At 37.6% G+C, this 17,502-nt stretch overlaps 1 protein-coding gene across 2 annotated transcripts in view; it reads left to right on the forward strand.

Annotated features, from left to right (window-relative positions):
* NRG1 (neuregulin 1) overlaps positions 1–17,502 on the forward strand; it is a 1,154,913-nt gene that overhangs the window by 747,475 nt on the left and 389,936 nt on the right. The gene's annotated exons all lie outside the window — the stretch shown is intronic.

A 17,502-nucleotide genomic window follows, 5' to 3' on the forward strand; every position in this document is an offset into this window, starting at 1 on the left:
TGGAAAATGAATACAAATGTTCTAGACATTTCAGAATCCAAATGACTATGTGCCCCAGGAGAGAAAAGAGAGAGACTTGGACTTGAAATCAGAGGACCTAGTTTTCAGTTCCTTCTCTGCCATTCACCCATTCACCTTTGCGAAAAGCACCAAGTTAGGTTACCTTCCTCACTATGGGTCTTCATCCATAAAATATTAGATGGTGTAGCTGGAGTGAAGTTCACTCCAAGCATCAGTTTTTAGTGCATCAGCTGTTGATGACACTTGGAATGGAAGAACTTTTACTGACCCCTCTTGAATAGTAATGCATCTACTAGAAGTAGCCTTGGGGTTGACGTTAGTTGTTTCAAATGAACCTAGTGCTGGTGAATGAAGTAGAATGGACAGAAAACTAATGTATTGGGAAGAGTGAGACCAAATAGAGTACTCAAGAGATGGATTCATGCTACTTTCGACTCATGAACTTAGAGTTAGTTGACATTTGCGATGAATTAGTGAATGGTGGAGTGAGAGACAGAGTCCGTGGTAGGAAATCATTAGGCTGGTCCCAACACCCCATTTCTATACCAAATCTGAGGCATGCTATTGTTCATGGTGTCCTGGGATATAACACCATCTTTCCCCTTCGGTCCTCAGTTTTGAATTCAGGGCCTATGACTAAGTTCAATTCTTTGACTACTTCATAATGCTTCCCATCCCTTTTCCCTTTTGGACCCTCCCCTTCATTTTTCCTGTCATTGAGACACTCAGAACATATGCCCTAGACCAACTTTCCTCTGAGCCTCCTATCACGTCTGCAGCATGTGCTTTGAAGAGATAGAAACCAGGCTGGGCTTGGAAATACAGCATAATGTGAATGCAGCAGAAACCAGGGGAAGAGCTGACTTTTCCGATAAGGATCAGTTGCTGTTTCCTGTCCTAAAGACGAAAAGTTGAGCAAACCTAAAGGTCATCTCTGTTTATATTACCAATGCAGCAGTTACCCTCCATTTTCGTAACCACACCAGGACATTATTTATCTACTTGTCCTTTTTTATCATTCCTTTGAACTGCCTCCTTTAGCTTATCCTGATATTTCTAAATCTGTAAACAGCCCAAAAGGAGCTGTTCTCTTTCTCTAAATAGAGTCTTAGGTCATTTTATTATCCAGCATTAGGAATGAGGCTCTACCCATCTGTTGTTCTTTCACATCTGGAAGAGTGCTTGACTCTTCCAGCCCTCCCGGCAATGGATGCTGTCCTTGGAGCTCCTGAGATGTGCCTCAGTGTTCTCTCAGCAATGTCCACATGGGATTAAAAGGTTCTTATTCTCTATACTTTACTCCAGTCCTTCTCAATACTTCTTTACAGCATAGAGATGAGTCTGGAATTTCAAAGGCCCTGCCAAAGGACTGCAAGACCCAGCCATTTTTATCAAGCTGGATTGGTTCCCAGGATGGTCTCAGTAATAGATTGTATCTTTTATTCAAGGACTAGCCTAACTCATCAACAGGTCACAATGTGATTAATTCTTTTGACCAAAGCAACTCATAAAGAATGTTGAATGTCTACTAAAGACTATGCAATTTTGTCTGTGTGTGTGTGTTAGCAGGGCAGATTAGGGGTTAATTAGTGAAGGGAATACAACCACTGATTAAATCATAGCTGGCTAACATATTAAAATAATTCAACATCGATTGAACAAAGAAATATATGGGTCACAATCTCAGAACTGGCAAATATCTTAGAGATCATTGAGACCAATATGCTCATTTTAGACTTCAAATCTGGCAATAGTGAAGTAAAACAAATCTACACATTGTCCATTTGCCAACATTCATGTCTCACTCTGAATCTTGAGTATATCATTGCATTTATCAAATTCCTCATGTCTTTCAAATTTGTAATAATAATAATTTACATACTGCTCACTATTGTTCAGGTACTAGGCTAAGCACTTTTTAGTTACTATCTCATTTGATTTGTGAAAACCCTGGGAAGGAGATGTTATTATTTTCCATTTTTACAGATGTGAAAAAGAAGGCAAACAGGAATAAATGATTTGCCCAGGATCCTGCAGTTAATATCTCCAGTTAGATTTGAACTCTGGTCTTCCTAATGCAAGGCCAACCACTCTTTCAGTACACTGTCTTGATGAATTATAACAATAATGTGTCTGAGACTGGATTTGAACTCAGATCTTCCTGACTACCAGCCCAGTGCTCTATCCATTATGCCACCTGGCTGCCCTTTTATTTATGTTTATTTTTTATTTTTTTTAATTTTATTTAGTCAATTTAGAATATTATTCCTTGGTAAAAATCATATTCTTTCCCTCCCTCCCCTACCCTCCATCCACCCTTCCCATAGCCAAGGCATAATTCCATTGGGTATTACGTGTGTCCTTGATCAGAACCTATTTCCATGTTGTTGATGTTTGCATTAGGATGTTCATTTAGAGTCTATATCACCAATCATATCCCCTTGACACATATAATCAAGCAGTTGGTTTTCTTCTAGTGTTTCTACTCCTACAGTTTTTCCTCTGAATATGGATAGTTTTCTTTCTCATAGATTCCTCTGGGTTGTTCATGATCACTGCATTGCCACTAATGGAGAAGTCCATTACATTCGATTGTACCACAGTGTATCAGTCTCTGTGCACAGTGTTCTCCTGGTGCTGCTCCTTTCACTCTGCATCACATTCCTGGAGGTTCAAGTTCAAATGGAATTCCTTCAGTTTATTATTTCTTTGAGCACAATAGCATTCCATCATCAACATATACCACAATTTGTTCAGCCATTCCCCAATTGAAGGGCATTCCCTCATTTTCCAATTTTTTGCCACCACAAAGAGTGCAGCTATGAATATTCTTGTACATGCATTTTTCTTTATTATCTCTTTGGGGTACAAACCCAGCAGTGCTATGGCTGGATCAAAGGGCAGACAATCTTTTATCACCCTTTGAGCATAGTTCCAAATCGCCTTCCAGAATGTTTGGATCAATTCACAACTCCACCAGCAATATATTAATGTTCCAACTTTGCTACATCCCCTCCAGTATTCATTACTTTCCATTGTTGTCATGTTAGCCAATCTTCTAGGTGAGGTGATACCTAAGAGTTGTTTTGATTTGCATCTCTCTGATTATAAGAGATTTAGAACACTTTTTCATGTGATTATTAATAGTTATGATTTCCTTGACTGAAAATTGCCTATTCATGTCCCTTGCCCATTTATCAATTGGAGAATGGCTTGATTTTTTTGTACAATTGATTTGGCTCTATAAATTTGAGTAATTAGAACTTTGTCAGAGGTTTTGGTAAGAAGATTGTTTCCTAATCTGTTACTTCCATTCTAATTTTGGTTGCATTGGTTTTGTTTGTACAAAAACTTTTTAATTTTATGCAATAAAAATTATTTATTTTACATTTTGTGATTTTTTCTATGTCTTGCTTGGTTTTAAAATTTTTCCTTTCCCAAAGATCTGATATGTATACTATTCTGTGTTCACCTAATTTACTTGTAGTTTCCTTCTTTATATTCAAGTCATTCACCTATTCTGAGTTTATCTTGGTGTAGGGTGTGAGATGTTGATCCAAATCTAATCTCTCCCATACTGTCTTCCAATTTTCCCAGCAGTTTTTATCAAATAGTGGATTTTGGTCCCAAAAGCTGGGATCTTTGGGCTGTTTTGCTGAGGTCACTTACCCCAAGTCTATTCCACTGATCCTCCATTCTGTCTCTTAGCCAGTACCATATTGTTTTGATGACCACTGCTTTGTAGTACAGTTTGAGATCTGGGACTGCAAGGCAACCTTCCTTCACATTTTTTCCCCATTATTTCCCTGGATATCCTTTGGCTTCCCTTTTATATTACTAGCATGGAACAATGTCTGATACACAGTAAATGTTTGTTGATGACTGTTGAGAGGTAGCTTGTTTAGCATTCAAAGTAGGGCAAAAACAATTTTGATGAAATTATACTCTTTTGGGGAAAAAATCAGAATTAAAAACCCCATTATTTATGAAGATTTACACATGTGAAAGAGAAGACAGTCAGAAGAGGCTTCACTAGGAATCCATGGAACGGAGATTTGTGTCTGCCATGCACTGACAGGTAGGTAGTACAATGGATAGAAGAACAGGAATTTGGAACCATTTAGACTTGGGTTGAAATCAAGTCTCAGACATTCTCTGCTTGCTTCCATTTCTTCAGCTGTAAAATGGAGATAATAGCACCTCCTTGAAGAATTGGTATAAAGATTAAATGAGATATTTGAAAAGCACTAAGTACAATGTTAACATATAGAAGGTACTCTCAAAATGACCATTTCCTTCTGTTTTTCCCACCATTGGGGTAAATTTAAGCTACTTTATCCCAGATCACTTCAAGGCCTCCTCTAGGGAACTATGCTCATGGAACTAAGATTCCCTATCTCTCTCTGTCTCATGATTGGTCCTGAAAAAAGGTTGGTTAAGGGGAACTGGAACAGACATTAATTTAGGAACTAGGATGGCATATCCTTTGTTAATATCTAAATTTCTAGAGGGGAACTTTCCTGTTTGATGGGAAGAATATTGGATTGAGAACAGTCTTACATTGAAATCTAGGCCCAGCCAACAAGGACAGGGTTTTCAAACACTCAATATACAATACTCCTCTAGCATGCCCAAAATAGATTGAAATGTAATTGGGAAATATCTACAAATATAAAATTTAATTAAATATTTATTGTAAAACTAAATCAATATGATCCTTTTGTATGGATTGGTAGCCCCCTTTCTACTTGAAATTGACACCACTGATCTAGGATAAGTCTCCTTTCCTCTCTGAAACTCAGTCTCCCTATTTGTAAAATGAGAGCTAGACTAACTGATCCTAGGTCCTCATACAGCTCCAAAAATTCATTAATTCTATGACATACAAAACCAAAATTTAGTCCCATGTTCTCCCTTCAACAGTTTGCTTTTCCTAATAAATATGATGGTATGTCAACTGGTAGTGTTCTAAAGTAGCCATATATCTGGCACCACCATGACTATTGGTGCTAGAAACAGAAAAAGTCAAGATTAAGCCATCTAGCTTAGCACCCTGACCTTTTTCTTTTACATATATTTATTTTTAAAATATTTTTCTATGTTTACATGATTCATTTTTCCCCCTCCACACTTCCCTTCCCCCTCTAGAACCCAACAAACAACTCCATTGGGTTATACAAATGTTATCATTTGATACCTATTTCCATATTATTCATTTTTGCCACAGAGCAATCTTTTAAATTTAAATGTCAAATTTTAAATCTTTTAAAACCAAACCCCCCAAAACCAAAATCTCAAATCAGGTACCCATATAAACAAGTGATAAGTCATATGTTTTTCTTTCCATTTCTACTCCCAAAGTTCTTTCTCTTGATGTGGACAGCATTCTTTTTCATAAGTCCTTCAGGAGTGTCCTGGATCATTGCATTGCTACTAGTAGCAAAGTCCATTTTATTTTATCATTCCACAATATTTCACTTTCTGTGTACAATGTTCTCTTGGTTCTGCTCATTTTACTCTGCATCAGTTCCTTGAGGTCATTCCAGTTCACATGGAATTCTTTCAGTTCATTATTCCTTTCAGCACAACAGTATTCCATTCTCATCATATACCACAATTTGCTCAGCCATTCCCCAATCAAAGGACACCCCCCCCCAATTCCCAATTTTTTGCTACTACAAAGAATGAGGCTATGAATATTTTTCTACAACCCTTTTTAAAATTATCTCTTTGGGGTACAAACCTAGTAGTGGTGTTGCTGGATCAAAGAGTACTCTTTTAAAGTCCTTTGGGCATAATTCCAAATTGCCTTCCAGAAGGGTTGGATCAATTCACAACCCCACCAGCAGTGTATTAGTGTCCACATTTTGGAACCCTGACCTCTTTCAAAGATGCCTGAAATGTCATTTGCCTGGCGAACCATTATGCCATGATATACCTAAAACCTCTGAGATTTTTCATTTGGCCAATTAATTGTAAATAATTTCCAATCCTGTCTGCCTATGTTTAAAGGGAACAGATTAATATAATGTGTGGCAACTTCCATTAAGTAAGTTTGGATATTTGTGGGTAACTGTGGGATGTCTAGACCTATACAAATTAAAAGGGAGTTTCTCTCATGTGACCTAGTAATATTCAACTTGGCACTACTCAGTTTCTAGACAGCTAAAAGAAAATAATAAATAATGCCCAAGGGAAGTCGGTGGTTAAGAAAGTCACTAATCACAATGATACTTCCTCTTGGAGCATCAGGATGACCATGAGCCTAACTAACCATCTTAGTCCTCTTGAGGCAATGAAAAAAGAACTGGATTTCTAGCAAGGCTAATTTATCCCCACCTCCTGTTCTGTTGAGAAGAACAAAGGGTTAATTAAGAATGATTCTATTGTTCCCCTGAGAGAAAACTGGGAAAGATATGGACAGCAGCCATTTGGGAATGAGTGCCAGAGAATTTAATACCAAGTTAATTCTATCCTACATTATTGCCTATTATTATGTTTCAGTAAATGCTTTTGTCTTAGAAAAAACATACAAGCAAGCAAATGGTTTGTAATCGAGAGCCAATGTTCCAGTTTTACTCTCCTCCATCATACTTGTGAAACCTTGTGCAAATCCTTTACCCTTTTGCCACTTCTCAGTTTCCTCTTCTGTCAAATGGGTTTAGCTGGTCTGTAAAGATCCCTTTAGAATCAAAAGATTCTCTCAATCTTATAATCATTCAAATTGTTGAGAGAGCCTGGATACTGTCAAATAATCTAGTAACTCCAAAATATATCTAAGGAGAGTTAGCGACCATTTTTCTTGCCCTTGTTTTATAGATTGGGCCAGGACAAGAGCATGGTCAGCAGCAAGATGGCTGAAGGACCTGGTGAAGTAGTCTGAAATCTGGTGTCCTTACTTTTGCCTGGCCCCATTTACAACAGAGCCTTCCATCGTACTCTCATTCCACTGTGGACCAACTTGTCCAAGGCCTCCTGCCAGTTGGTGCCAGCCAAGGATTGAAGTGCCTTGGCATCTGATTCAATAGAAGCAACCAACCCTAATCTGGGTGTTCCTAATTAGAAGGGGGCTGTTCAAACATGACTTGGACTAAAGAAATATGTTCAGCTAATGAACCCGGAAGAAATGATTCTTTGTTTTCTAATAACAGAAGGAAGTGGAAAAGATGTTTCCACTTGTTTATTTCTTCTTCAGTTTTATGGGGTTCCTCCAGATACCCATGCACAGTCAAAAACAGACGCTTTCTCACTAAGTGTATAAGTTCCTCTATTAAGTGGATAGGGACCCCATTTATTTCTCTTCTTATTCTCAGCACTTAGCATAATGTCTGGCACATTGTAATCACTTAAGAAATGCTTGTTGATTGGCCAAGTAGTTGGGTCTTCTCAGAACTCCCACAGGTTCCACAAATGCTCTGATTTGACCATGGAAAGCCTCTAACCCTGACCTTTCTCTTTCTAGATTCATGTTCCACCATTTCTAAAAATGGGGATCTTATTGATTTGCATACAATGAATACAAGTAAATGAAAGTCACTGCTGTCAAACACATGCACAGTTTGTGTAAATATCTGCCAATATATGGGAGACTTTCTTCTCTGCCATTTACATAGATGGCCCATGTAGTGATTTGTGTGTTCATGTTTCTAAATCCTGAGGCAGCATGATGTGGTGGCTGGGGTGCTGGATTTTGAAATAGGAAGTCATGGGTTCCAGTCCTCATTCTGATTCTTACTAGTCATGTGACTGTTATCAAGTCTCTTGTCCTCTGTAATGCACAGAGCACTGGACACAAGGACAGCAAGAAGTGAATCCAAATTTTTCCTAATGGTCAGTTAACTTTCTTAAGACCTTGTTTCCTCAGCTGTTGGAAACTCATCTTGTGACTTTAGTAAAATAGCTTAACTTTTTTTATCCTCAGTTTGCTTATTAGTAAAATAATAATAGCTACCTGACATAGTCGTTTTAAGAATCACATAAGATAGGGGATATGACTGAGGAGAGACTCTAAATGAACACTCTAATGCAAATACCAACAACATGGAAATGGGTTTGAATCAAGAACACATGTGATACCCAATGGAATCCCACGTGGGCTATGGGAGAGGTGGTGAGAGGGGGGAGGGAAGAAAAGAAAACGATCTTTGTTTCCAATGAATAATGTTTGGAAATGACCAAATAAAAATTAAAAAAGAAAAAAAAAGAAAAAAAAGAAAAGCATTTACTTGATCACATGATTCAATGGGGATATGACTGGGTATGTAGACATTAAATGATCACTCTAGTGCAAAAATCAATAATATGGAAATAGGTCTTGATCAATGATACATGTAAAACCCAGTGGAATTGTGTGCCGGCTACTGGGAGGAAGGGAGGGAAAGAGCACGAATCATGTAACCATGGAAAATATTCAAATTTAATTAATTAAATAAAAAATTTTAATTAAAAAAAAAGAATCACATAAGATAATATGTATAAAATGGTTTTGAGCTATAAAGAACTATTTACATTTTAGTTGTTACTATTTTACATGGGATCTTGATTGATGACATTTGGTATGCTATGAAATTACATTCATGATTTAATTAAAATTCACCTGAATACACTAGCTTCCATGTTGAAGGGAGAAGGATTAATGCCCTGAAAATGTTGGCCCTAAATATTCTATACAAGCACACCTGAGGGATATTGTGGCTTTGATTCCAAACTACCAAGTAAATATTGCAATAAAACAAGTCACATGAAAATTTTGGTTTCCAGTGAATATAAAAATTATATTCACAGTATTCTATAATCTATTTAATGTGTAATAGTATTATGTCTAAAAAATGTACACACACTAATTCAAAGATACTTTATTGCTAAAAACTGCTAACCACCATCTAAACCTTCAGTGAGTGTAATCTTCTTGGTAGTAGAAGGCTTTGCCTTTATGTTAATGGCTGCTAACCAATCAGGATGGTGGTTGCTGACAGCTATGGGAATTTCTTAAAATAAGACAACAGTGAAGTCTGCAGCACTGATGGGCTCTTCCTTTCACTTAAACACTTAAGAAACCATTGTAGGGTCATTAATTAGTTTAAAAATTGTTGTATCTCAGGGAACTGGAAGGCCTTGGGAAAGCGAGGACAATGGGGAATGGCAAATTAGAGGAGCGATCTGAACACACGTATTGATGTCTTATATGAACACAGTGGTGCTCCACAACAGTTAACCATAATAACATCAAAGATCACTGATCACTAAAGATCATCACTAAAAATTAAAGATCATTAGACAGATATGATGACAATGAAAATGTTTGAAATGTTGTGAGATTTACCAAAATGTGCCAATCACAATGTGGGCACATGCTGTTGGAAAAATGACACTGAAAGATTTGTTCAGTGGAGGATCGACAGAAACTTTCAATTCATCAAAAATGCAATATCTGCAAAGCCCACTTAATAATATAAGTACAATAAAATAAGGTATGTCTGTCCTCATTGATTAAGTAATCATGGCCAAGAAGTCACTACAATGCCTACTACATACGGAGCATTTAACAAATTCTTCTTGTTTATCTGACTGATTGACTGATCACCTACTGGTAGTGAGCTGCTCTGTATTCAGCTTGTCTACTCCTTAGGCAGAAGACAGGGCTGTACTGAAAGTCTTCCCAGCTTGATAGCACTGGGAGGACCTTGCACTCTGCTGACATAGACTTCAAGAGCCTAAGGTCTGTCTCCTCCATGTCACCATCAGGCATCAGAGGAGTAAGCAATGTGATACAGTGCCAGGAGCACTGACTATGAAAGTATATAAACTGGGTTCAAATCCTTCCTCTTAACACTGTGATCTTGGGCACATCATGTCACATATGAGCTTTAGTTTACTCATCTATAGAACCAGAGAGCTGGACTAGATGGGCTAGTGTCTTCCAACTCTAACTCTATATTCCTAAGACTTAGGAGTTAACTTTTGTTAAGGTTATATACAGTTTTTAAAGTCCTATTTGGGGCCTCATTAAACTATGATGCTGTCCATGATGTGAGTTTACATCCAGTCTCAGAAGGTCAGTAGCTGTGCGACGCTAGGCAAATCAGTTAACTGCTGTTTGCCTTAATTTCTTCATTTATAAAATGAGGATAATAATGACACCGACTTTCCAGGGTTGTTGTGAGGATAAAGTGAGATAATTGTAAAGTGCTTAGCACATGTACTTAACACATAGCAAGTGCTATATAAATATTTGTTAGCAGCATTATTATTGTTATTATTTTCCAAAGACCATATCAGTGGAGGGCAACTCTTAACTCTCATCATCAGCTAGAAAGGGTTGAGATATGGGTATGCATATCTGCCATTCAAGAACCAGCCCAAATGGATCAGAGAGGCAGGACAGTATAGTCTATAGGCCACTGGATTTGGAGGCAGGAAGACATGGATTCCATTCCTATCCAAGGCATGTAGTAGCTATGTAATTATGTATGTTATTAAACTTTTTTCAGTCTCAGTTTCCTCATTTGAAGATGAGGACACCAGACATGATATCAACCATGTTCCCTTCTGGCTTTAACTCTATGATCAACTGATCTTACTTCTCTGGGTATATTTCTTTTTCAATAAAATGAGAGGGTTGAATTCAATGATGTCTAAATGTATCCCCTAGCACATTTAAGATTCCAAGAGCTATAGACTGGCCAAGGGGTGACCCATTTTAAGATCCACATGGCTAAAGAGCTCATCTCAGGTCTAGACTTCCCCCTTAGTTGCAGGAAGACTCTGCACAGAGTTGGTGTAGGCACTAGCTATACTGATGGAATTAGAGAACATTATAGATTTTTACTTGAAAGGCAGAATGTATACAATAACAATGAGATAATGACAACTAGCATTCATATAGTGTTTAGGATTTATAAAGTGTTTATATTCTAGCTCTCTGAGTTGATCTGTTTTTGACTGGAGGCTCTTGTGAAGGCAGGGACTGTGTCTCACCTAAAGTTTCTCAGTGCCTCCCTCTTTCTAGTGCTTTTCATGTCGTGGCTATTCAATAAAGAATTGCCATATCTTGTACCATGAACACAAGAAAGGGTATGTTAGAGTAGATGTTGTCTGAGCTTCTGATTTGTACTCATCAGATAACCTAGAGAGGATGATCTAAGTCCTTCCATGCCCAGGACAGTGTAGCCTTTATGATGGTCCAGTTTTGCAACTTTATCATGACTCTAACCATGTAGAGCACAGATCCACAAGGGCCAGATTCTCATTAAGAAGAGACAGAGTTCATGAGAATCCCCCAAGAATTTGACCCTTCAACAAAATAAATTAAGGATACTTATACCCTTAAGTACTGATTTTTCTTATTAAGAGGAGAGAGAAAATATGTAGGTATTTCCATGCTGGTATCATGGACACAACAGGAGTTGGATCTAGATGATCCTTCAGGGAATTACTGGTTTTAAAAAGGAATCCCACTATGTTGGGAATATATCCTCAACTTCAACATCCTCAAATATCTAGGAAGTACCAACTGGGTGCACAGCACTAAGAAGACAAAGATAAAAAATTAAGAAATTCTTGAGCTTAGGGACTTTACATTTTACTAGGAGAATAAACCATATGCCATTCAATTCAATTTAACAAGCATATAATAAGGACCTCTTAGAAGCCAGATGTATTAAATTCTGGGGCTGCAAGGACAAAAGCAAATACAATTATCTCATTCAAGGAGTATACTTTCTCTTGGGGTAAGGTTTTCACAGAAAAGTAAATAAAAAATATTATATAAAGTAGACACTTTGTAAGTTCATGGAAGAGGAAAGGGGAACAGAGTTAAGAGCCCATTTCTCTTTGGAAAACCAGAGTGTCAAAAGAAAGAAACAATTAAAATATTTTTTAATTAAAATGAATAAAGTTCTGAAAAATTTTTAAGAAAAATTTAAGAATAGATTCCTCCAAAATATGAAGAAGTTACAAAACAAAACCATGGTCTCAAAAAGAAAACTAAGGTTTTAAAAAATTAAAACTAGTATTAATAAAAAAGAAAACCAATATCTCAGTAAAATCTCCAAAAAGACTGAGGACACTGATGTCAAACTCAAATAGAAAAGGATCCACACAATCATACATAAGGATTGAATTGGAAAACCACTGATTTCCACTTTATCAATGTCTTCCCAAAAATGTGACACACAGTCCCCCCCATTGAGGTTTGATAAAGATTGGTACAATGTAACCATCACTTCCCTAGTCTTGGACACTGCCTCTCTTAATAAAATCTAAGATCACATTTATTTTGGGGCTATAGCACTCAACTCACTATATGATCTAGTAGTTATTTATTCAATGCATGGTCATTGATTAACTGATGGATTGATTTTGGCTGCCTTGTTGCCCTGTTCAAGCATATCAATTGAATTTAATTGAATTCAAGCATATCAAGCTTGAATTCAATTAAATAATAGCTCATTTTAATAATTTGATAATATTAATTAATTTTATAAAAATAATTATAGTACTATTATAATAATAGCTCAAGAACATTGAGGTTAGAGAGCCAGGCTTGGAGACAGAAGGCCCTAGGTTGTTTGAGTCCTTTACAAGTTATATGATGGTAGGAGATTCAACTCACCTCTCAATGTCTCAGACACTTCTCTAGGACTCTAAGTTAATTCATATTTCCACACTAGCACCTCCAAGTGGGATTGAAGTCACACATCTAGACTCTTACTTTTCCAGTTCTTTGAGACTTATAAATTCCCTTCTCCACAGTAGACACTGTGGGGGTTTTAGAACAAGTATCTCCATTCCTACAGGATCACAGTAAAAATCTACATAGAATGTAGATCAAATTCAGGTTTTCTGATGCTAAGTTCTATCCCAAACCCCTAGTGCCTTTAACACTCAGTGAAGTGTTTGGCACACAATAAGCACTTATTACTTGACTCAGATGAAGAAGTTAGGTGCTACAGTCAAAAGTGTTGAATGTGGAGTTCAGAAGACCTGCACAGAAATTCTGCTTCAGCTGCTTCCTAACTGTGTTACCATTGGCAAGTCAATTTACCTCTGCTATTCTCCATTTAGATTTCAGATTTGATGGTCCTTAAGGTTCATTCAATTTCAAGTCTATGATCCTATATACCTATATTCCATTTATTCCTCCTCCCAGAATAACCAGAGAAGATTAGAAGCAAAGATGAAATAGGTTCCCCAACTTGATCTGTATGAGATCTACTCTGACCTTACAAGCCAAGAACTTTCTTTCCTAGCTATCCAAGGAGGTCTAAAACACCTAAATGGACTGGCCCATCTTCCAGGTAGAAGATATGTAGAAATGAGGAATTTGATTATCCTGGATGTGGAACACAGCACTTAGGTATGTAATAGATGCCTACACCAGCAGTAGTACCAGTAAGTGGAACTTGCTATTCAGAGGAAGATAGGATTGTTTTTCTCCTGCTTAGTCCTAAAATGTGAGGCCACAGTGGGGAGCAACTTAATTACATGAAATTTTGTCAATCCCAATAACAACAGTGATCTGGAATGGGCTGGGTTGGGGAGTAGATATTTGGGTGGGCTAGTAAACACTTCCCTGAGCTCTTTTTTCCATGCTTTCCCTTATTTAGAGATCAGGCAGCTGTTTTTCAAATAGAAGGAATAAATGACACGGCATTGGAAAAAGTCAGAAGGAAACAATAACGATGGGTCATACCAGGGAAAGAGTGAATGTCCTCCCATCCCCCTGATAGCAGAGATGGAGAAAAGGGCAGGAGCAAGATTGCAGTTGAACTGGAAAAAGAGATATGTTTGAGAGCAAGCTGTGGAAAGTATTAGGAACTGGGCTAATTAGGGATTTGGTGCAAGGGTCTAAGGAAATGGGAGGGTACTCTTCCCTTGAGGGACTAGTGCTTTGTCCTTCCTGGCCTGGAGTCCTATGTTGAGGTTCATTCTCTCACTAGAAAAAGCCAAAGAGTAGATGAAGGGACTAGAGGAGGATCCCTTGACAGATTTAGGGGATGGGAGGGCACCCTATGGTGTCTCTGTCCCTGGAAAATCTCATTGGCCTTGGTCACATTTTCTCCTTTCCCATTGTGGCACATTTTCAGTTCAACAGAATAAGAGATATGTAGACTAGACTGAAGCCCAGGTTAGACATGGATGAACTTGGATGATATAAAATCCCTGGCTCAGTTTGCTGAATTGTCTTTGTCACCATTTTCTCATCCATTAAAATAAGGAATTTAGCTTACATCAGAAGTTTGTAACTTTTTTATATCATGGATTACCACCCCCTTCTTGACAATCTGATAAAATATTGTTCTAAAGATAATATCTAAATGCATAAAATAAAATACCTATGTTACAAAGAGAACCGAATACATGGAAAAAGAATCATCCAAATAGTAAAAGTTCTAATTTCACAGAGTCCCAGAAATATATCCATCCCTTGGGTTTACATGGACCCAAGATTAAGAACTACTGGACACAATGCATTATCTCTAAGGTCCTTTCCAGCTTTCACACTATGAACCTAATAAGCTTACATCAAGTTAATGGCAGGATCTAGAAGTAAAATCAGGTTTCTGATCTCTGGTTCTTTTTACTCTCTCTGTCTACCTGACATAAGAAAAGTAGGGGAAATTAAACTTGCTTTCATGTGTTTTAAAAGTTAGCTTGTAGTGAAAACATATGGTTCATTCTGCTTGGTCCCGGATGTAAAAACTAAGAGAAATGTTAGTTACTAAGAAGTCAGCTGAGGCTTGATTGTGGAAAAAAAAACATAAATTCTAAGAGTTGCCTCAAAGTGGAAGATGTTGACTCAGAAACTTGTTGAAGAATTATCATTTTCCCCACTAAATATATGTGGCCCTTTACCAAGTTTCCTTCATTTTCTAGAAGGCCCTCCTCACCTCCCAGCCATTCAAGTTTATGACCTACAAATCATCCTTGGCATTTCTCTCTCATTCATCATCTATGTCCAATCAGATTTGAAGATTCATCAAATATATTTCTTATAAATCTCTCCTCTGATTTCATATAACTGCCACTTTCATACAAGTTCTCACCATTATCTGCCAGAAATTTTCAATAGCCTTCTAATAATTAGTTTCCTTGCTTCTAATTTCTTCCCACTCAAATCCTTCCTTCATAAAATGGTACAAATCTGACCATGTTCCTCTCTTTCTCAAAAACCTTCAGTGCTCCCCAATTTCTTCCAGGATAAAATAGAAAATTAAAATCTATGACTAGGCATTTAAGGTTGTCTTCAATTTGCCTGTAACCTCACCTCCTTTCCTTCATACTACTTAATAATAACTGATTTTATATAGTACTTTAAAATTTGCAATGAATTTTATATGCTTTATTTCATGAGACCCTACAAAGAACCATTGATTGTCATATCTCCATTTTACTGATGAGGAAACCGAGGTTCAGTGAAATTAAGTCATTCAGCTATCTTCAGAAGCTAGATTCAAACACATGTTCTCCAGACTTCAAGTCTATTGTTCCATCTTTTAGGGCATGTGGGTACTAACCTTTGTAGTCTTGGCTCTAGGAAAGCTTATTGTGAGATAGTTCTCAAATTCCATACTTTGCACAGGGGCTGCACAAGATGGCCTGCATGACTCCCTCTTTATTTTCAAATACTCTATTTCATTATCTTCCTCCATTACCCCTACCAAAAAACTTCTTTATCCTCTGCAGAAATTAGTTTTATCATCTCCCTGAAATATTATCTTTTCTTATCTTAATCTGTTTTATCCTCAAATGGAATGTAAGTTTCTTATGGACAGGAATAATTTAATTTTTTTTAACCTCTGGAGCTAAGCATAGGGTCCTCAACCCAGCAGGATGGGCTTGACAAATGCTTGATGAATTTAATTGAATATTTTGAAGGGAAGCCCCTTTTCATATACAGTTTGTTCTCTTGGCCCTCTGAAATCCCTCACCACCAAAGTTTGATGATTTGGTGGTCCTTTTCAAAGGAAACACTTAGCTCATGGCTCAACAGAGCCCAGATGCTCTACTTGTCATTTCCTTTTCTGTTGTGTGCTATGGTAGAATGTTATCATGGAAAGATGGGGAGGAATCATTTTCCACAATTGGTCAATGTGGAAATAGTATGAGTCTGCAATTCCAGATGCCTTCTGACTATGGCTTGGGTGGACACAAAGTGACAAGACCAAATGTTTGGGGAAACTCTTTGATATCAAGGGCATTTTGGATTAGGTCATGCTATCTCGAAAACCGGGAAATTCCTGGGACCTAGTGAGTTGGAGGCCTTAATCCAAGATTTATAGATATTCATTGAGTGAATGAGTGAAAAGGTTCCAGTTAAATGCTCTCTCTAAATTTACCACCAGAAATACAAATGGAAAAGGCAAACAGTCTAGGCTTTGAGGGAGTTTCCATTTGAATAAGGGGAGACAACTGTTTGGAGGAAGTTTTGAGATGGAAAGCTTCCAGTGATCTTGAAGTGAAGGAGTAAAACATATGCTAATGCACTTTCTTTCCTCTTCACATCCTCCAAGCACTTCACCCTACCTTGGCTCTCCTAGTCCCCCTTCCCCTCTCTGGTTTATTTGCTTCTACAGTCTCAGGGATGGCTAGATAGTAGAGTGGATTAAGTGGGGAATCTAGAGTCAGGAAGTCTCCTCTTCCCAATTCAAATCTGGTCTCAGATGCTTAGTAGATTATGTGATTCTGGGCCAGTCAAATGAGCTATGGAAGGACATGGCATATTACCTCAGTATCTCTCCAGAAGGGTCATGATCATGACTGAACCCCAATTTAATCTTTGTCTTGCTTGTAGAATCCTCATACAAGTTTAGTTAGGTGGGGAAAGCTATCAGTGGAATGGATCACTTCTTAATTATAGTAGTAAAATTTGATTTTTTAAAACTTAATTCATTTTTTAAAAACATTTTCCATGTTTCCATGATTCATTTTCTTTCCCTCTCCTTTCCCCTCCCCCAGCTGACCAGCAATCCCACAGAGTTGTACAAATGTTATCACTTGATACCTATTTTTGCTATTGAGCATTTTTTAAAGCCCAAACCCCAAATCACATCCCCATATATACGTGGCATAAGTGATGTCATCTGCTTTACTTTTGCATTCCTACTCCCATAGTTCTTTCTCTTAATGTAGATAGCATTCTTTTACATAAGTCCTTCAGGGGTGTCCTATATTGACATAGCAGTAAAAATTGAGAAAGAAATCAAGCAATTTACCCAAGATCACTTAACCAGTCCAGGGAATGGGAGTCTTCAATTCCAGAATTCCTTTTTTTCATGGCCCATCAAGTAAACTGGGTTACTCTGGTTGGAGTTACTGAAAGTCACTGCCCTCTGCAGTACAAGTAAACTAAAATTTTCTGCAAACTCCTCCCAAAGAGTCATCACCAACACTAGAAACATCTGCAGAAAGACATTAAGCTAATGAAAATGTTAGAGAACTTGGTTTGGCCAGGGAGGCTAAATAACCATTGCCTACTGC

This window comes from Monodelphis domestica, chromosome 6 (genome assembly GCF_027887165.1).
Source record: "Monodelphis domestica isolate mMonDom1 chromosome 6, mMonDom1.pri, whole genome shotgun sequence".
Classification (NCBI taxonomy): Eukaryota; Metazoa; Chordata; class Mammalia; order Didelphimorphia; family Didelphidae; genus Monodelphis; species Monodelphis domestica.